At 43.6% G+C, this 19,679-nt stretch overlaps 1 long non-coding RNA gene across 1 annotated transcript in view; it reads right to left on the reverse strand.

Moving 5' to 3' along the window:
• Positions 1-12,092: 12,092 nt before the first annotated feature.
• The window catches only part of LOC109291905, a 19,913-nt gene continuing 12,326 nt past the window's right edge, over positions 12,093-19,679 (reverse strand). The window contains exons 2-3 of the long non-coding RNA XR_002095982.1: positions 13,427-13,430; positions 12,093-12,103 (exon numbers count right to left, since the gene is read on the reverse strand). This is a non-coding gene — a long non-coding RNA (uncharacterized LOC109291905). The remainder of the gene's footprint in view (positions 12,104-13,426; positions 13,431-19,679) is intronic.

A 19,679-nucleotide genomic window follows, 5' to 3' on the forward strand; every position in this document is an offset into this window, starting at 1 on the left:
ATAGTTGTTCACTGAAAGCTGTTAAGAATGTTACAAAGTTAGAAAACCCTTACATAAGGGAGAAGACTGGGCATGAGAAAAAAGAACAAGGGGAAAATCAAAGACTTTGTATGCAAACTTGTTTTAGCTGCTTTATTTCAGGGACAAAAAAAAAGCACCAGTGAAACCAGCTGAAAACATGGAATTAGAGGATGTTTTTAGTGGTTTCTTTAGAAGAAATGTGGTGGCAAATGCATTTTTGAACCCTTTTTGTTGGCAAAAGTTGCAAATCCAAACAAAAAAATGTAATGATGATCTGAACTTTAGAAGAAGCATAAGGCTAAAGAATTTCAAGTTGCACTATGGCATCTGTGAGCTTGTCACAACTTTCAGTTTGTATCCTGTCCTGCCTCTTAAGTTTAAAATTTCCTCTTTTATGTAATTTTGGAGCCTGAAGACTTAACATCTGATATGGTGTATAATGTGTAGAAGATCTCATCTGAAAATCTCTGCTTAACAGATTGCTTTTTACTTCAGTGTAAAGCCTGGGTCTCCCACAACATTTTTGCAAGCGAGATAAGGAAGTATGGGTTGAATGAATGGACTGTAAGATGTTTAGAAAACTGGCTGGATTGTCGAGCTCAATGAGCACAGTAATCAATGGCTTGATATATAGTTGACAGCTGGTATCAAGTGGAGTGCCCTGGGGGTCAGTCCTGGAACCAGTTTTGTTCAATATCTTCATCAGTGACCTGGAAGATGGGATGGAGTGCAGCTTCAGCAAGTTTGCAGATGACACCAAGCTGCAGGGATTAGTAGATGTGCTTGAGGGTAGGGCTAGGATTCAGAGAGACCTCAATGAATAGGAGGATTAGACGAAAAGAAATCTCATGAGGTTCAATAAGGACAAGTGCAAAGTCCTACATGTAGGATGGAACAATCCCATGCGTGCTGTGATACAGGCTGGGGGCTGACTGACTAAGCAGCAGCTCTGCAGAAAAGGACCTTGTGGTTATGGTGGACAGTAAGCTGAATATGAGCCAACAGTGTGCCCTTGTTGTCAAGAAGGCTAATGGCATACTGGGCTGCATTAGTTGGAGCGTTGCTGGCAGATCAAGGGAAGTGATTTTTCTTCTCTAGTTGGCACTGGTGAGGCCACATCTGGAGTACTGTGTCCAGTTTTAGGTCTCCATTACACAAAGGGTGTTGACAAATTGGAGATAGTCTAGGTGAGGGCACCAAAATTGTTAGGGGACTAGGGCACGCGACTTACGGGAGGAGGCTGATGGAACTGGGCTTTAGTTTGGAGACAAGAAGATTGAGGGGGGATTTAATAGCAGCTTTCAAGTACCTCAAGGGGTTGTTCCAAAGAGGGTGGGACTAGACTGTTCTTAGTGGTGGCAGATGACAGAACAAGAACCAACAGTCTGAAGTTGCAGCAAGGGAAGGTTAGGTTAGATATTAGGCAGAACTTTCTCATGAGAAGGGTAGTAAAGCACTGGAACAAGTTACCCAGAGCGGTTGCAGAGTATCCACCCTTGAAGTTTTGAAGACCCAGCTCAACAAAGCCTTGGTTGGGATGATATAGAATCATAGAAAATTAGGGTTGGAAGGGACCTCAGGAGGTGCTCAAAGCAGGTCCACCCCCAACTAAATCATAGATATAGATCATTTGATCTACTTGGTGGGAAGACAGCCCTGCCTTCAGCAGGGGTTTGGACTAAATTGACCCCCTGAGGTCCCTTCCAACCCTAATTTTCTGTGATTCTACAGCACAGATAAAGAGTGGACAGCAGTGTGATGGCACATGCAAATACCCTTGGAATGCACAGATTGCTATGGTTGCTTATAGGCAAAGCAAGAAATCTATGAAACTATGAAATCCTTCTTTCAAAAATGAGCAGACTTCCTGTGGTGCCTCTATGGGTGCAGCCCTCTGAGACTGATGAATGGAAGGATTGTTTTTTCAATGTGTGTGTTCCATAAGCATTAATTATCTATTTGTCTCTAAGCAAAACTCTGTTTGTTACACTTTATCATCCTCCTTCCTTCAAATGAGCTGAAGTCTGAGCTGAATGTAAGACTGTACAGCCTACTGCAGATTTTTCTTCTCCAACTGGAACAGTTGCTGTTCAGCCAGTAGAAAAGTATGTCACCAAGACCTGCAAATGGTATCAGAAAAAGAAGCTAGCTCCTGTGCAATTTTGTTGCTGATTATGTAGAAAAAAAATAGGTTTTGCAAATGACTGAGCCTGAAAGATGGTACCGACATGGCTGCTGATGCCTCAAGTATGGTTTTATCTACAACATGCATGGAGATGTACAGGCACTATTGTGGACAAATCATTAACAAGAAAGAATTTGATGACATCTCTGAGATTGAGATTTGAAATATGTTTCAAACAGCAGCAGTGATTTTGACAGAGTTATGCCAATGGATGGCTACTGATGTGGTTTCTAGATTTCAAATCATAGGATCATAGGAAAGTAGGTCTGGAGGGGACCTCAAAAGGTTATCTAGTCTAGACCCCTGCTCGAGGTAGGATAATCCCTCACCAAACCTTGCCAGCCAATTATCTGTCTAACCTGCTCTTGAAAATTTCCAGGGATGGATCTTCTGTTACTTTCCTACTTGCCTGTTCCCATGCTTGGCCATTTTCAGTCAGAAATTTCTTCTTCCACTCTAAATTTATTTTGCTGCAGCTTAAGGCCGTTGCTCCTAGTGCTGCCTCCTACAGTAACAGAGAAAAGCTCATCTCCTTCCTCTCTATAATTGCCATTCAGGTATTGAAGACTGTTATCAAATCCTTCCTCAGTTTTGTCTTCTCCAAACTAAATAACTGTAGCTTTTCAGCTTTGCTTCATAAGTCATGCTTTCCAGGCCTCTAATCATAGATGATTCTGATTAAGAGATGCAACATAGGGCAGCCCATGGCATTCACATGCATTCAGTTAATTTCACATAAAAAGGAAGGGGTTTGAATGTCAAGCTCAGAAGTTATTTTCATCCTCACTCCAAAGAAGGGATGTGATTTAGCAGCATAGAATAGAATTGGTATAATGAAACAAGTTAGTTAATTGTTTTACTAAAAATTCTTAGGTTTACTGACCCTCTGAAGACTTCACATTTTTACTTGCTTTATTGAAAGAGGAAAAGTAAATTACACTTACATGTACTTATCTGTGTAGAGTACTATATGTTTTTATTTTTGTGCATTTAGTTACCTGAAAAAAGATTTTTTTATGTGAATGCTTAGTTTTGCCTCATACCGATAATGGGTTGTTATTGTTGTTTCCAGAAGCCAAATAATGAATATCAGCATTTGATGTCTGTCTGAGTACCAGCATCCATAGTTCTGTAGTTGGTAGGGTCGGAGGGGACCTAAGCAGATCAAGTCCGACCCCCTGCCATGGCAGGAAAAAGTACTGGGGTCAAATGACCCCGGCAAGGTGTTCATCCAGCCTCTTCTTAAAGACCCCCAGGGTAGGAGCCTGCACCACCTCCCTTGGAAGTTGGTTCCAGACCCTAGCCTCCCTGACTGTGAAGTAGTGCCTCCTGATATCTAGCCTAAATCTACCCTCTGCCAGCTTGTGACCGTTATTCCTGGTCACTCCTGGTAGTGCTTGGGGGAACAGGGACTCCCCCATTGCCTGCTGGTCCCCTCTGACTGGTTTGTAACAGGCCACTAGATCCCCCCTCAGCCTTCTCTTGTGGAGGCTGAACAGGTTCAGGTCCCGTAGCCTCTCCTCATAGGGCCTGCCCTGCTGTCCCCTGATCATGCAGGTAGCCCTCCTCTGGACCCTTTCCATGTTGTCCACATCCCTCTTGAAGTGCAGTGCCCAGAACTGGACTCAGCACTCCAGCTGCGGCTTGACCAGTGCCGCATAGAGGGGGAGGATCACCTCCTTGGACCTGCTCGTGATGCATCTGTGGATGCATGACAAGGTGCGGTTGGCCTTCCTGACCTCGTCCCCACACTCTTGGCCCATGTTCATTTTGGCATCAGTAATGACTCCCAAGATCCTTTTCTTCCTCTGCACTGACAAGAAGGGCGTTCCCCAGCCGGTAGGTATGGTGCTGATTGTTCCTCCCCAGGTGCATCACCTTGCACTTGTCAGTGTTGAATCCCATCCTGTTCTCATCCGCCCATCCCTGTAACCTATCTAGGTCCAATTGCAGCCTATTCCTCCCTTCTTGCGTGCCCACATCCCCCCACATTTTAGTGTCATCTGCGAATTTCAACAGGGTGCTTTTTACCCCCTCGTCCAAGTCGCTGATGAAGATGTTGAACAGTGCAGCCTGAGGACCGAACCCTGGGGAACCCCACTGCCCGCATCCCTCCAGGTCGAATAAGACCCGTCCACCACCACTTTGGGTGCGACCCTCCAGCCAATTAGTGACCCATTTGACTGTGGGTGTCAACACCACAGTCCCCTAATTTTTTAATGAGAATGGGGTGAGAGACAGTGACGAAGGCCTTCCAAAAGTCTAGAAAGACTACGTCCACTGCTACCCCTGCATCTAAGGATTTTGTGGCCTGGTCATAGAAGGTCCCTGAGTTGGTCTGACAGGACCTGCCTCTAATGAACCCATGTTGGTTGCCCCTAAGCATAATCTCCCCTGCTGACCCCTTGCAGACATGCACCAGGATAACTCTCAAAAAGCTTAGCCAGGACCGAGGTAAGACTGACTCACCTATAGTCTCCTGGGTCCTCCTTCCTCCCTTTTTTGAAAATGGGGACCACATTGGCCCTGTTCCAATCCTCTGGCACCTTGCCAGAGCACCATAAGTGCTCATAAATCCATGCCAGGGGTCCCATTATGACCTCTGCTAATTCCCTCAGCACTCTGGGGTGGAGATCATCAGAACCAGCTGATTTAAATGCATCCAGTTCCTCCAGAAGTTCCCTGACTAGATCCTCACTGATCCTAGGCCTGTGTGTGCCTCTCCTGGGGTCTGCAGGGGTCCCAGTGTGGGGGGTGGCCCTGCTCAGAGAAATGGAGGCAAAGAAATTGTTAAATAGGTTAGCTTTGCTGGCTGGTGCGACGACCAGATTTCCTAGCGTGTCCTGCAGAGGCCTCCATGTTACCTGGTACCTTCTTTATCCAGAATCATATAATTACATTAAGAGCTCAGTTTTTCCGTTTTTATAAAATTACAGTTCGTTGAGGGTTCAGACAGGAGGCTGCAACTGTTGAACATAAAGGCTTGAAAACCCAGCAGCGTATGAGAAGAACTAAGGAATAATGATTGTTAATGCTTGGGAGTAGAAGTGCTGCATCAGTAATCATGCTCCTAAACCAAGCAACTCTGGCCCTTTTGGGGTTTTTGTTTTCCCTCTTCCATATTAACTAGGCTTCCATATCTATTGCACAAACACATGTCTGCCTTTTACCTAAAGCATATAAGCATAAATGGTTATTTTCTGGATTATTTAGGCATTTAACTTTGTTCAAACAAATTTTGGAATTAGTCTTTGTTTTCTGTTACAGTCATGTCCATGACTTAACTTATTAATGCTATCAAAGCAAACACAAACTGCGTTCTGGGGAAATGAAATTATGTACACTGAATATGAAGAAGATCCCCACTTAAGGTCAGATGGCTTTTCACTCTGCTGAATTCCATGAAAAACAGCACAAAGTAGCTGAGGTCTTCCTTCTTGCTACTTTTTGGGACTTAGTGTTAAAACTAATATGCACAAAAGTAGATGCATTTATTTCAGGGATTCAAAAAGGATGGAATAGGATGCATAACAGGTGGATTAGAATCAAGATCTGAACTTCAGCAGATGGTTTATACATTGTTATAGAGAGTGATTGCTATAAAAGCAACTTCACCATAACTGAGCTGTTCCTCCTGTAGCATTTCCATTTTTAAGATTCTGGCAGCTGCTCTATGTATGTTGTGTCCACATGTTTGTAGATAATTACTCTTGGGGCTATATTCTTTTCTACCTCTTACATATTTATCTTACCCTGCTCTAGTCCCTGAAAAAATATGAATGCACCTATTTTTGTAATATGCTGTCTTAACCTTAATACTAAATCACAAAAAGCAGTGAGCCTGTGCATATCCACTGTCCTTGATAGCCATCTACCTTCCTTGAAATTATTTTTGCTTGGGACTCAGAGGACCAGCCAAAGTGGGATTGCATCCATTGTATATATGTCATCATCATGTGGCATCAAACCTAACGTGTATATAACTCATACAAGCAACTCCTCAATGAGCTTGGCTTTCTGCAGGTTCCAAAGTGCTGCTGACCTAGGAGCACTTTGTCCCCAGATAAGTAAATGCAAAGATGCAAACACCCTTAAATAACTACATTGGCAGTTTGTAAAATCTGTTCCATGCCTAAGATTGTGGAGATGACCTGGATGAAGGCTAGGAGATATGAGCCCCCTACTTCTACTTCTTGGATATCTATTAGTTATTCCCGATATCAGTAATTTTCATTCAAAACCTTTTTTTTTTCTTTTACAGGCCTGTCTGCTACAAAGGTAAATGCATTTATACAGCTCCTAATTATTATTAGTTTTTCTGATTCAATTTTTCAGCCGCTAAGTGCTGGTTAAAACTGTACTGTTTGTACATAACAAATATAATTTGTTTAAGGAGCTGCTCATGCTGTTCTGTAATCTGATTTGGGTGTCAGATTAACCTGTACTAGGCACAGAGATTTTGGGGGCTAGCTCTGAAGTCTGACGTTTAGGTACCACAGAGATCCTTAACTACTCCCACCATCTATCCTAAGTGCCTAATGTTCCATGATGTCAGTATGCCTAGGGATGGTACCAAGCTGTGCAGTGCCCAGCTCCTTATCCATTCTCCTGCCTGTTGTACCTGCGGGGCCCAATCCAGTCTGAGCGCGCACAGCTTTTTTCATAACTTAAACATTTTATTTGTCCAAGTCCTAAAATTGAGGAGTTCTGAATGCTGACCATTGCAATGCTTATCTTCCTTTATGGATGCAGCATGTTAAGATTAGATTAGGACCATTGTGGTCATCCGGCCTCACTAGAACAGATGGCAAAATTGGGCCTATTTACTTAGTTTTTATATGATGCATGTTGTTTCCTATTTGGTCTCACTTTCTTGATGAGCATGTAATCAGTTTCACTGTCCTAATTAGAACCTACTTATGAGCTTCCTATTTGAGGAGGAGCCAAATCATAGCTCCCATGTAGATCGATACCAGTTAAGGGGATGTCTATAAAGTGTGTGCCAGTTATTTTGTTGTCTGCTTTGTTAGCACTGAAGTGGCAACCAATTAAATAAGTGTCAATACTTGGGTAAGAGCTTATGAAGCAGGTGCTCTTGAAGGGAACAATTTTATATAAGCATTAATTAATACAGAACAGTTTGTCAGGTTGCAGCTAAATCTGATTACCTAGACACCATTAGGGACTGACATGCAACTGAAATGGATTTATCTGGCCTAGCCAGTCTAGTCCCCTGCTATTGCATCATACAATACTTTTCATAAATGAGTAGAACTACATTTTAAAGTCGGGGGGGGGGTTGTTTGTTTGCTTTGTTTGGGGGTCAGGGGCAGGAGTTCTCTCTGCTCTGATTGGGAATCTGTTATCTGAGACAAAACAGGTAACATAGTTCTAGTGCCCAGGGCTTCAGGTGAGTGGCGTAGCCTGACCTGGGGTGGAACGTGCTTCGAGAAGAACGGCTAGACACTTAGGGTGCCTATATACATGCTCCAACACATGCTAATTAAAATGTGTTGGAGCAGGCTCAATTACACAAGTCTGCTCTGTTTCTAATTAGAATACTCTAGCATTGCCGCAGTGTCACACGTATAAGCCTCTGGGTTTAAAAATGGCCACTGGGGCACTTTTACTAAAGCTTGTTGAATGAACTTTAGTTTGTCCTGTGGCCATTTTTAAATGTGTGGGGGCTTAATACATACGATGCTGCAGTGTTTTAATTAAAGCAGCTGTCTGAGAACTCCAATTAAAACGCCCTCCCCACCAACCCCTGAGCCCATGTATAAGCACCCTTACTTTTCAATTAGTAAATTTTAGTTCTACCCACTTTGTGGGGTTGGTCTTCCTTATATAAAGAGCGTCATATCCCCTCTAACCCTGTTCTTTTTTTACACTAAGCAAGCCAGGCTCTTCAGTTTTTGGCAAGACAGATCTTCCATTATCCTGGCCATCCTGGAAGCCTGTCTGCCCTTGTTCTAGCTTGAGTTCTGGGTGACTAGAATTGGTATGCATTATTTCACATGATATTCATCATTGCTTTCTACCAAAGCATTAAAATATCCCTGTCTGCACTGGAGATGCCGTGCCTGATGTGCCATATTTGTCTTTTGACATCCTCACCATCTTGGAATTAGCAGATTAATTTGGCGTGTCTTCTCCCTTGCTTCAAATTGATAAGTTCCCATGAAATATGTTGTTAGTCCCTAAGAACTTGTATTTAATAGTAAATGTAATTTCTTTCCATTTATCCAGCCCTGGTGGTCATCGAATTCTTGTATGATGATCTTATCTTATCTTGTGACAGTTCCCTCCATGAGATAAGACTAGTGGATCTGCAGTTGGGGAAGATGTGAGGGAGCATTTCCCCATGGCTCAACTCCTCCCTGTTCCTAGAGCTGGGAGGAGTGGGGAACAGCTGCTGCTCTATCCTGCCTTCCACAACTAGGGTCACCCTGGTCTGTGGATAGGAAGGGAATGCACTTCCTATGCTCCACTCCTTCCAGCCTCCAGGAGGAGTGTAGCAGGGGAAGCATTGAGGTGCAATAAATTCTCAAACAGGCAAGATCTTTGTTGCAGCAAGGGCATTCTCACAGAACCGGCATGTTTCATGCAGAAGTAAGAAAAGCCTGTGCGCATCCAGTTTCTAGTGAGGGAAAGGGAAGAAATATAACATCCGTCTACAACCTGATCAGTCTCAAGTTCTCTGGATCCTCTTTGTTTCCTTTTTTAAAATGGGCCCTATATTTGCCCTTTTCCAGTCATGTGGGACTTCACCTGACCTCCATGACTCCAATTGTGAGCTAACTGCAGTGGCACGATAAGGCTCGCAAAGCTGTTCTGTCAAGTGTTAGAGACAGCCCTTGGCACCCTAAAGAGATTCAGTGCGTGTGTTGCCATGCCTGGGACAGGCACTGAGCTGTACAGATGGGAACAATTCTGGATGTGCCCAAAAAAGGCACCTGGCATCAAATTAAAAGATACCTGCCAATATAGGTGCTTTCTGGCTCAAGCAACAACTGGTTAGGGAGGTTGTTTCAATGCCAGTTGAGCTTGGGTTCTGTTTTAGGCACCTAAATCTCTTATTACACCTGGCCCCTAACCTCTCCCCACCCCATCTCGTCCCAGGCTGCTTTCTGCCTGTGTCTAGCCTTATCCACTGTCTCCATGGAAGCCAAACATTGGCACCATGCCCAGAGTTGGAGCAGATCCATGGTCTGCTCTGTCAATCCTCTGGCAGCAGCAAAGGGAAATAAAGCTGTGCGTGTCTGTAAACCCCTGCTTCGCACAGCTGAGCAGTGGGTAGAGTGCCAACCCAACAGGCTGGAAGGCATCTTCAGTTCCTCACTAAGCAAGTGCCGAGGTCCATCATCAACCGTGTGGAGCTCGTCTGCACAGAGCTTTAGCAGTCTTGGGGCACAGAAAGTCACTTGTTGGCAGCTCTCTTCTGGGCCTCTCTGTTTAGAGGACAAATGGTGAAGGGTTGTCTGTGTGGAGAGGCAAGAGGAAGTTGGAGAAAGGAAACGTGCTCTGTTCCTTTCAGCATTTCCTATTGCCTTCAGAAGTGCTAGTTTTGTGTTCTCATGCTATGAATCCCTATCTGAGGTGCTTTAGGCTCCCTACACACAGTTAGGGCAGTGGTTTTCAACCTTTTTGGACTCAAGCCACCCCTTGGCCAGCTCCTAGCTTTCCCACTTTTTAATTAGAGAGAAATAATAGACCAATTCTGTTAAAGGAACCCCGACGGACCCCACCAGGTCAGAATCTTTCTGAACCTCTGGATTCCTATTTGAAATCTCTGGGTTTATCTCGTGAATCGTGTAGGTGTATGAACACCTAGCAGCACCTCTAAAAGGATCCAGTGTCACTGGTTGAGAATCACTGTGTCGGGGACACTGGGTGCCTAGCTCAGGGCTGTGGATTCTACCCCAGGTGCCTAAAAATTAGTTGTTGTAATACCAAGTGTCACAATACCCTGCCCTTATTGTGGCTGTAGCCCTATATGCCTTAGACCTTTCCAGTGATTGCATGTGAATAAAGTAGGAATACAAGCCTGATGGGTTTTTTTTAATAGGGCATATGCTCTTTTAGCCACTCTAGGCCTAGATGCATCATGTATTTGCACCAGTGTAAATGAAGGATAGCCACACAGCATGTCGTCTTCTACATTTGATGCTTTTTAGAATCTAATGTAGATCTACCCCAGGAAAAATCATGAGCAAAGCTACACTTGTGTAAGTTACGTGAGTGCAAGTGTTGGGCATCTGCTTTTATCTTGGAGCATTGTTTGCTCAATGCAAGCACGTTATGACTCATTCCCCTGCCATCTGGTGACAAGCCTCTACAATAATAGCAACTACCAGGTGAGACCTGGTCATAATTTCCTTTGGACCCCAGTGTAACTTGTATCCATCAGTGTACAAAGCCAACACAATTTATCCTGATGATATTTATCCTCTATATACCTTGATGTTTAGGGTCAACTCCAAAGCCCATGCATGCCATCCATATCTATGGCAAGCTTCTAGCTTGCCCCTCCCCTCTGCTGCCCATGGCAGCAGCCCAGCTCTGGGAGCTGCACTGCACTTCTGGGTATGAAGTCAATTTTGCTATGACAGCTAACTCCAGAACCTTCCATCAAAGCACAAATTAAGTAAGCCTCTTGGATATAAACACTTATTAGGCTGGTGCTTATTTAATAGAAATTCATTAAATCGGCATCAAATAAGTAGGTGTCAATTAAGATCCTAATTAGATAGATATTCATGTGATCGTTTAGGAAGCTTAGTTCAGTACTTCCCAATGAAGGGCTTATTAGGTATCAGGTCCCAATGTAGTAAGGGGTAATTAAACAGGCATTTGATTAGTGCTACTGAATTATCCTTTGAACAGGTCAGTAAATAAGAGCTCATTAAAGTATTTTTACTGGGCATCAACTTAAGGCACAAGTGAAATAGTCGCTATGTATCTGCTATCATTTAAGCACCAATTAAGGAGCTGCTGGGTGAAGGAGAGGCCTATGTAATTATTAGCAGCCACAATTCAATTAGATGCAACATCAAAATATACTGGTATAGTCATGAGCTAAACTGAGGCAAACAGAATTTGCTTAATCTAACAGTTGCTAATCAGCCAAGCTTGTATCCATGAATGTGCTTACTGATTAGGCATCACCATGGCTCCCTTATCGTCAAGAGAAGACAGTGCCATAATAGGGTGGCTGGCTCCAGCATGATACATTAACAGATGATTTCAGGCATGCTTTGTCAGACAACTCATAATGTTGCTCTGGTCAGGGTATGCAATAGTGTTGCTGCTGCTGATTCATCCTTCACCTTGCATGCTTTTCCTGCCTCAGGACAGGCTACTGTTGTGTGATAATGAACTTAAGGGAGCTAAGCGATTATTCAGGAAGGCAACAATTAAATGTGTGCTAAGTGAATGGAAGATGATTAATTTTCCCAGTGAGTAGCTGCTACCAAGTTTGCCAGTTAGCTTGGCCCCAAGTAGCTGCCAATTCACAGATTTTTCACACCAAAAAGAATCACCATGGTTTGAACTTCTTCTTGATGCAAACCATAACTCGTCACTTGGCATACGATGCCAAAACAAGAAGCCTGTGCTTGAGCTAGAATATATTGTAACTGCCTTTCTGTAGAACTTCATTATTCATGTTGTGAAAGTGCGTGCTGTAAGACTGTTCCCTCAGACTTTGTGGTCGAATGCTCCATGTTAAGTACCTTTTGCTTATTGGAAAGTAGTGTAGGAAACAGATATCAGGCTACTTGTTTCTTAGCTCTTGGTTGGGACCCCATAAATATTCTTATTTTTCAAGTATATACAACATTGTTGGCAAATAAGGGTAAAACATGCAACAGCTTTAGGAGTCCTAACCCAGATGGACTAAAACAATTCCTGGCTAAGCCCTGAAGGGCAGTGTAGTGCAGGGAAGTGTAAGAGTAACTGTGATACCACAGGGTAACTTATTCCTAGTGCTATGAGTATTATTCCATTCCCCACCTTCTCCCGGGGGCAAAGGTTCCACGCCGAACTCAGCCCTTCTCCATGGATGTGGGTGGGGATGAAAATGTAAGCATAATTCTCTTGATAGTTCCACTTCACAGCTGATCCCCGCTTTCTGCTTGTTGCCGCTTTCTCGCTTTGTCCTAGTTACTGTTGGTTCTTAGCCAGCAACAAGCAACTGTGTCATGCCCATCTCTCAATTTAAGACTCTCAGCCAGGGGCAGATCCAGTGGGAGGTATTGGGGTGGAGGTCCAATTGCTGTAACTGCCTTGGGCTGTGTGGTGCATCCACAGTGAGCAGTGCTCTGAGTTCACCAGCTTATCAGCATGGCTCCAGACCCCAGGGGGTGAGTACCACCATCACTTTGCCCTCCCACCCCATTGCCTATCACAAATTCATTAGCAGAGGAAAAGGGGGAGGGGAGCAGCAGCACAGTTCCCCTCCTGAGTTTCAAAGCCAAATCAAAGCAGCAGCTGTGGCCAGGAGCCATGCAGCTAAGTGGGTGATCTCAGTGTAGCCCCTATTTAGGCTCTGCGTAGCTGAAGTGGGGTGAGAACAAACTGCTCCCCACACCTGAGTTCCCCTTTATGGATCTGCATGTGATTCCAGCTCATGGGCTGCCTGTTACTCAGCCTTCATTTTGCTGCCAGCTCCCAAATTACTGCTGTTTCCTGCTGTTCCTGTTCAAAGGCAGCTGCTGGCTTTCTAGTGAGCACTGGTTTCCTCTGACATTTCAGTGTTGCTTTACTCAAGTATTTTTTGAACCCCTGGACTATCTAGAATCTAGATCTTTTCCCTCAGGCTCACCTAGGGCTGGTGGGCGGTGGGTACCCAGAAAAAAAACAATGGATTTATTAAACTGCTCTCTCCTTGGAGAAGATAGTACTTTTATAGCATCTCTCAGTAACATTGGACTGGAAACCGTCTCCAGAGTCATTGTTACAGTCCTTCACTATCACAGACAATCATGCAATTCCCTCTATAGATTTATCAAACCCCTTGAAAAGCATTTCAAGTTCTTGCCCCTACTAGTCCCATTGACAGACTATTTAAAGTTTTCCTGTTCAGGTGATTAGAAACTTTCTAATTCATTAAATTTATTCTTGGCCAGTTTGTTCTTGAGCTGAGGTACTTCTCTGGCTGGCATTTGCTTCTGAGTGTCTTGCGGAGATCCATCAGTCATATCCCTTTGCCTGTTTTACCAGACTAAACAAGCCCAGACCCATTCACTTTCTTTATAAACACAGGCTCTCCGTTTTCCTGATTCTTGTAGTAGCTCTTCTCTGCACTTTTTTCAGTCTCGGTCCGTTTTTATTGACCAGCATTGTACATAGTGTTCAAACTACTGTAATGTCCCATTACTGCCTTGTACGATAGGATTATTATTTACATGTCTTTACAGGATATACCCCATTTGATATGACCTGAGGATTGTGTTTGCCTCTTTCATAGCCATATTGTATTGGTTTTTCACGGTCAATCAAAGCACGCAGCAAAGTTAATCACTCAAAGTTCTCCGCTCCGGTGATCTCCAGGTCTGATTTATTTTGCTCCAGGCCTGATAATCAGAAATGTTCCTCTTTTATTTCTCAGATCTGTCCCAGTATCTCAGGTATTTTTCATTGGATCCCTAAATCTCCATGTAGGACTGGCCTAAAGGCTTGTATCATATTGGGATGTCTTATTGATAAATTCACCATAGGTATTCACCCAATTGTTGATATACTGAGCCCACTAACTTGCATTTGGCTAAAGCATATCTTCCAGAAAGGCATCTTATCTGGATCTAAGGACGATTCATCAGTTTCCTTGGTACTGCATTCCTGTGGTTGATCACCTGCACTGTTCAATTTGTGCCCTTTTTTTTTTTTTTAATAAAGCCATGTTGACTGACATTAATTAGTTCTCTTCCAGCATTCTGGAATTCTTCCAGTATTCCGAGATTTGTTAAAAATTATCAGCAGGCCAAAGACCCCCTTTGCCAATCCTTTTTAGGATTGTTTTGTGCGTGTTATCAGTCTGACAAATGCCCCTGCCTGCTAGCTACTTTTTAAAAGCCTCTTTAATAACTAATGGACTGGAGAAAAGTTAATTATTTTCACTTCACACCAATACACCATCCTGGAAAACCGCAACTACAGGAGACACATTTTTTTTAACTACTTACAAGATGCTGACTGCCCACCCAGCTCAGCTCGAGAAGAAGAGGGGTCTGTCAGTTTTGTTGAGGCAGCGGCCCCTGTGACGTCCAGTGACTAAGTGTTAACAGAGCAGCTGCAATGTTTTGCTCTCCCAACTGCATGTATTTTTTCCTTGGAAAACACCCTACTTACCAGTATTTTCAAGGAAAGATCTTTTTTTCGTTCTGTCAAAAACGGTGCATGTCTTATTGGGAGTGTGTTGTATCTGAGAAATTATGGTACATGTCTCAGTCATTTTGCAGCAACATAAAGCAAATAAAGTATAACACAATGCAGTATAGTTAGAGCTCTTTTCATGAGGACCAGAATTATAGGAAAGGCTTCCTTAAAAGGTGCAATTAATTGTAGGATTAAGAAATAAATGGCAGAGGCAGTGATTAATGTGTGCTTTTAAGTCATATAAAATGGGGATGGTATCTGTTTCTACAGCAGAGCAGCTTACACTGGTTATGGAAAATGCATTAAGTGCACCAAGTGGGGATTTGGAATGTATATCTTTGAAAACAATGTACATGGGTGACATTCCATGACAATCTTTACTTAATGTGATTAGGAATAATATTAGCTTGGGAAAATTCATTTTTGTTTTCCATGCATTCTATTTGCCCCTCTGTCTAAGCTGAAAATAATTATTGTACATGGATATTAATGAAGGTTTAAGTGCTTCCCATATACCCTATTTAAACAGAGCTAATGTGTAAGAATCAAACATTTTGAGCCAATGACATCATAGAATATTAGGATTAAGAGAGATTTACTTGTACCCTGATGTTTGATCTGTATTATGGAGTTTTTATTGATTTGGGGATTACAAGTGCTACCTATATTCAGCTACATTATCTTTATATCCAGGCCATTGCTTTTGTGTCCAATATCTATTACGTACATACAGGCATTACAGATCATTACTCAGCCACATGCATCAGTGTTAGGTTTACTGTTTTGTTCCTTGGCCTAAAATGTGTTTATATAAAACAAAAGCTAAGAAACAAAGAGTAGATATTCAATAAAACCTGGAAAAGAAAGATGTAAATACAGAAAGTTAAATAAGTAAGGAAGACAAAAGACTGATCACCAGGTATCCTAGTTTTCCCTGATTTAAAAAAAAAAAAAAAGGAATATTCTCCGAAAAAAACCCCAAAATCTGTGATTAAGATGAAAGGCCACTAGATAAATGGATAAGATAGACAGATATCAGTTGAACAGTTTTATTGATATATTTATCATTTTAAAGCAATTTGAAGTCTACCAGTGCCTCAATCACTATAAAAATAAATTCTAAATACCTATAAATTTTGGTATTTGATTCTGAGTTTTTTATCATGGAAAATCAAAGCTCCTCCTGTCCCCTTCACTCACCAGGACGCAGGTCCAGGTTCCTCACTCCCCTTTCCCCACAGCCCCCTGACTGCCCCCCCCCCCAGCTCTGCTGGAGGTGGCCCCCAGCTGCCAGGGCCAGGGACCTGGATCCACAGCTCCCTGCCCCCCACAGGAGGTGGTGGCTGCTGCAGCGGAGGAGAGCCAGGAGCCTGGCTCCCCCCTCCCTGCTGCCTACCTACTGCTGGCTCGGTCAGGGGTGGGGCCAAACCCAATCTTGCTCCCCCCCCCAGGACCTTGCAGCCATGCATTGTAGCCCTGGGCCCCAAGCCCCACACACTACCCAGCTTGGCAGCAGCCCCAGTCCTGCCCAACTCCCTCCCAATTCTCTTCTCCCCTCCCCCCACTTACCTACAGCAGCTGCTCTTCTGGCTACCTGGTGACCACATGCATATATACATGCACATGGTGCCCCCTGCCTGACTGCTCTCCTTCCGCTCTAGCCCCCTAGCCCCTTGCAGGCTAGAACTTCTCCAGCCTACAGAGAGCTCTTTGCAAAGCTGCCAAATACGCGGGTTTCTCTATTAAAATGAGAAGTCCGTGTTTCCCTCTGGTAAAGGGGGAAATCTGCAGCTTTTCTCCATTTTTTTCCATGGGAAACAGAAAACCCAGATCTCCACTAATCACTAACAGTCAACTTTGGTTTTCTAAAAGCAAATCATGTCAAACAAATTATATCTTCTTTGACTGAGTAACTATGTGAGTGGATGAATTTGTCAAAGTCCCACATGACCATTTTGGAAGCAAACTAGAGAAATGTGGACAAGATAAAACTAGTATAAGGTGCATAGGTAACTGGCTTAATTGCCACAAGTAAAGGGTAATAATAAAAGGTGATGTGAAAGTGGGAAGGATTTTCCTTTAAAGGAGAAAAGCATGGGAAACAGTGGCTGTTCCCTTGCAGCCTGGCAGAGTTCCAGCCTGCAAGGGGCTGCTTGGAACGCTTTCACTGTGGAAGATGGGAGTAGAATTGAGAAGGATCTTGATAGCTTAGAAAGTTGGGCTAGAGACAACAGGATGAAGTCCAATGCATATAACTACAAGGTGGAACCTCTAGGGAAAAATTATCAAAAATGCAAATAGAGTGAAAGAAAACTGGCTCAGTGGCAGCACTGCTAAGAAATATCTGGATCCTCACTTGAGTATTGATTAACATAAGCATCTTGTCAGCTCATACAAAGGCTTTGCTAAGAGCATTGATCAAAGCAGGCCTCACTAAGGGATGATTGACACGACCAGGGTGCCTTTGATGCACAGCAGTGTGTTAATGTTGATTGTCAAGGTTGATTGATAAGGGTAGTGCCAAAGATAATGGCAGGAGGTTTGAGGATTAGGGTAATTTGGTAGAGTTATCGATGTTTGTTATGTAAATGCCTCATGTAAACAGAGCTGCTTAATCCATGTATAAAAGAAAGACTGGAAATCTTTGGAATTTGTATTAGGCTGAGAAGATGCCAACAATGATGAGTTATGCCTGTCCCTTACTACTCAGAACTAACATCTTGTAACCCTCTGGACAAGCACTAGTGAGCTGGTGCTTTGTAAGTAATAACCCTAAGCTTTTTTGCTGATGAACCAGCCTGTGTAGTCATTATTTTTGAAGCAATAGACAGGCAACTCCCTAACAGAATGCTCATACTCAGACTCAGCACAAGTCAGCAATGTGATGCAGCTGGAAAAAAAAAAAAGAATACTGAATTAGGTGGTGTTTGGAGTTTTGGTGCAAAATATGGAAGGTGATAGTGCCACTCTTCTCAGTATTACTTAGCCCTCATCTAGAGCAGTGTTTCTCAACCCATGGGTCTCAAGAATATATAAAAGGGTCGTGAACCAACTTTAAAAATGGATCAACAAACTTTAAAAATGGATTCTCCTTTAAAGTAGGAAGACATGGGAAACCATGGCTGTTCCCTTGCAGGCTGGCAGAGTTCCAGCCTGCAGGGGGCTGCTTGGGACCCCCTCTACCCCACACACTGCGGGGCTGGGATCTAGGGGCAGCGGGTTGGGAGTGAGGGGTACAGGCAGAGCCAGGGGGCTCTTTTCTACTTACACTATTTACTGGGTTGGGACTGGCCATTGATATTTACAAATGGGTCCTGGTACAAAAAAGTTTGAGAACCACTGATCTAGGGTACTGTGTGCAGTTACTGGCTTTGCATTTTAAAAAATATGGAAAATCGAAGAAGGTCCCAAGGCAGGTGACAAAAATGGTAAAGGGGCTGGAAGGCAAGCCATAGGAGGAGCAGTTGAGAGAACTAAGCATTGTTACCTTGCAGAAAGGACAATTAAGTGGGAACATGATAACAGTTTTCCAATATCTGAAGGGCTGCCATAAAGGAGAGAACAACTTTTCTCCATTGCCGAGAAAAGGGTGGGTAGCAATGGCTTGAAATTGTAGCACAGTAGATTTAGCCTGGGAATTGGGAAAAACTTATTAACTGTTAGAAATCAGACAGTGGAATAGACTCCATTGTTGGAGATTTTCAGGAAGAAAATAAGAATTGGTCAGGGTCTATGTAGAAGAAATAATGTCTGGAGTGTACTGATCTCTACTCACCCACACATCCAGGAGGTCTCCTAGAATTTTGCTCAGAGACCATGAAAAGAGCTCTGCAGGTGGCAGTAGGAGAGGACTGTGCTCAGCAGCAGGAGAATTTAAGCAGAGCAGCATGCTGGCTTGCTTACAAAAAACTAAAGGAGTTGGGATGTGTTTAGGGAGAGGAGAGGATGACATGAAATGGAATTCTGACTCTGCAGGCAGGCCATGTGATCTGTGGAGTAGTGTTTGTGGTCCCCATAATGGACAGTATCTGATAATCTCACACTTCTGGGACCAGGAAACATTTTTTCCCTCTTATATGTTACTGGTATCTGTGGGGGTTTCTTCCCATTTCCTCAGAAGCATTAAGGGTTGGCCACAGCTAAGGTGGATGATTTTGACTGGACTGTGCTGATGCTTCTGTTGGCTACAGGATCTTGTTTCTGTGCTCAAGGTCAAACCAATCACTGCATTTGGGATCAGGAGGAATTTTACCCCACAGTCTGACTGGCATGGACTATAGGGGCTTTTGCCCTCCTCATCCAAAGAAGGTGACCCTGCGTGGCCAGTGTTTCTTCCAGAGATGCTCTGGAAGTAAAGTTGTTACAAAGAAGCTATTCACACGTAAAATATGAGACTGATTTTTTGATTTGTGATGCGCAAAGAGCAGCCCCGTTATGCACACTTGAAGAAGAGGGAAGTATGCCATGTATTAAAATGGTTGTAGACCTCAAAACATTAAAAAAATAAGTATTCAGTATTGTCTCTGTGAAAATACCTCTGTGCTGTAATCGGATCACCTGCTGACCTTCTTTTCAAAACCTAGACACATGCAGATCCGCTGCTGCTATAATCATTTCCTCCAGCCCCTGACACAGTTGTTGCTTTTTTCTATTTCCTTAAAAAAAACCTATTCTCCCTTTAGAAATGGGGACATCAAAGTGTTATGCATATCCCAATTATCAGTTCAATATTTTAGTACCACTACCTCAAAAATAAAATGCCTGCCTGGCTGGACTGGGCAGGGGTGTCTCTGAAGCCTTCCCCGCCCCCAGGACAGCAGGGGAAGGAGAAGGGGAAAGAAGGAGACATGCTTTTGAGCATGGGGGAGAAGGGAAGGGGGATTCTCATCTGCTTTGGGGATTTTAAAATTCCCTGGAGGCTTGTACAATGTCGTCTACCCAGACCAGTTTGGCGGTGGGAGGAGTCTGGGTGTAGCCACCCCTTCAGCACGGTTGCTGCTTGCACACTCCCCCTTTGCCAAATCCTGGAGCCATCCCTGAATATCATGAAGTGGACAGAACGGACCATGCCTAACTCAGGGGATACGTAGGCAAG

This window comes from Gavialis gangeticus, unplaced genomic scaffold, assembly GCF_001723915.1.
Source record: "Gavialis gangeticus isolate Ggan-Ray unplaced genomic scaffold, GavGan_comp1, whole genome shotgun sequence".
Classification (NCBI taxonomy): Eukaryota; Metazoa; Chordata; order Crocodylia; family Gavialidae; genus Gavialis; species Gavialis gangeticus.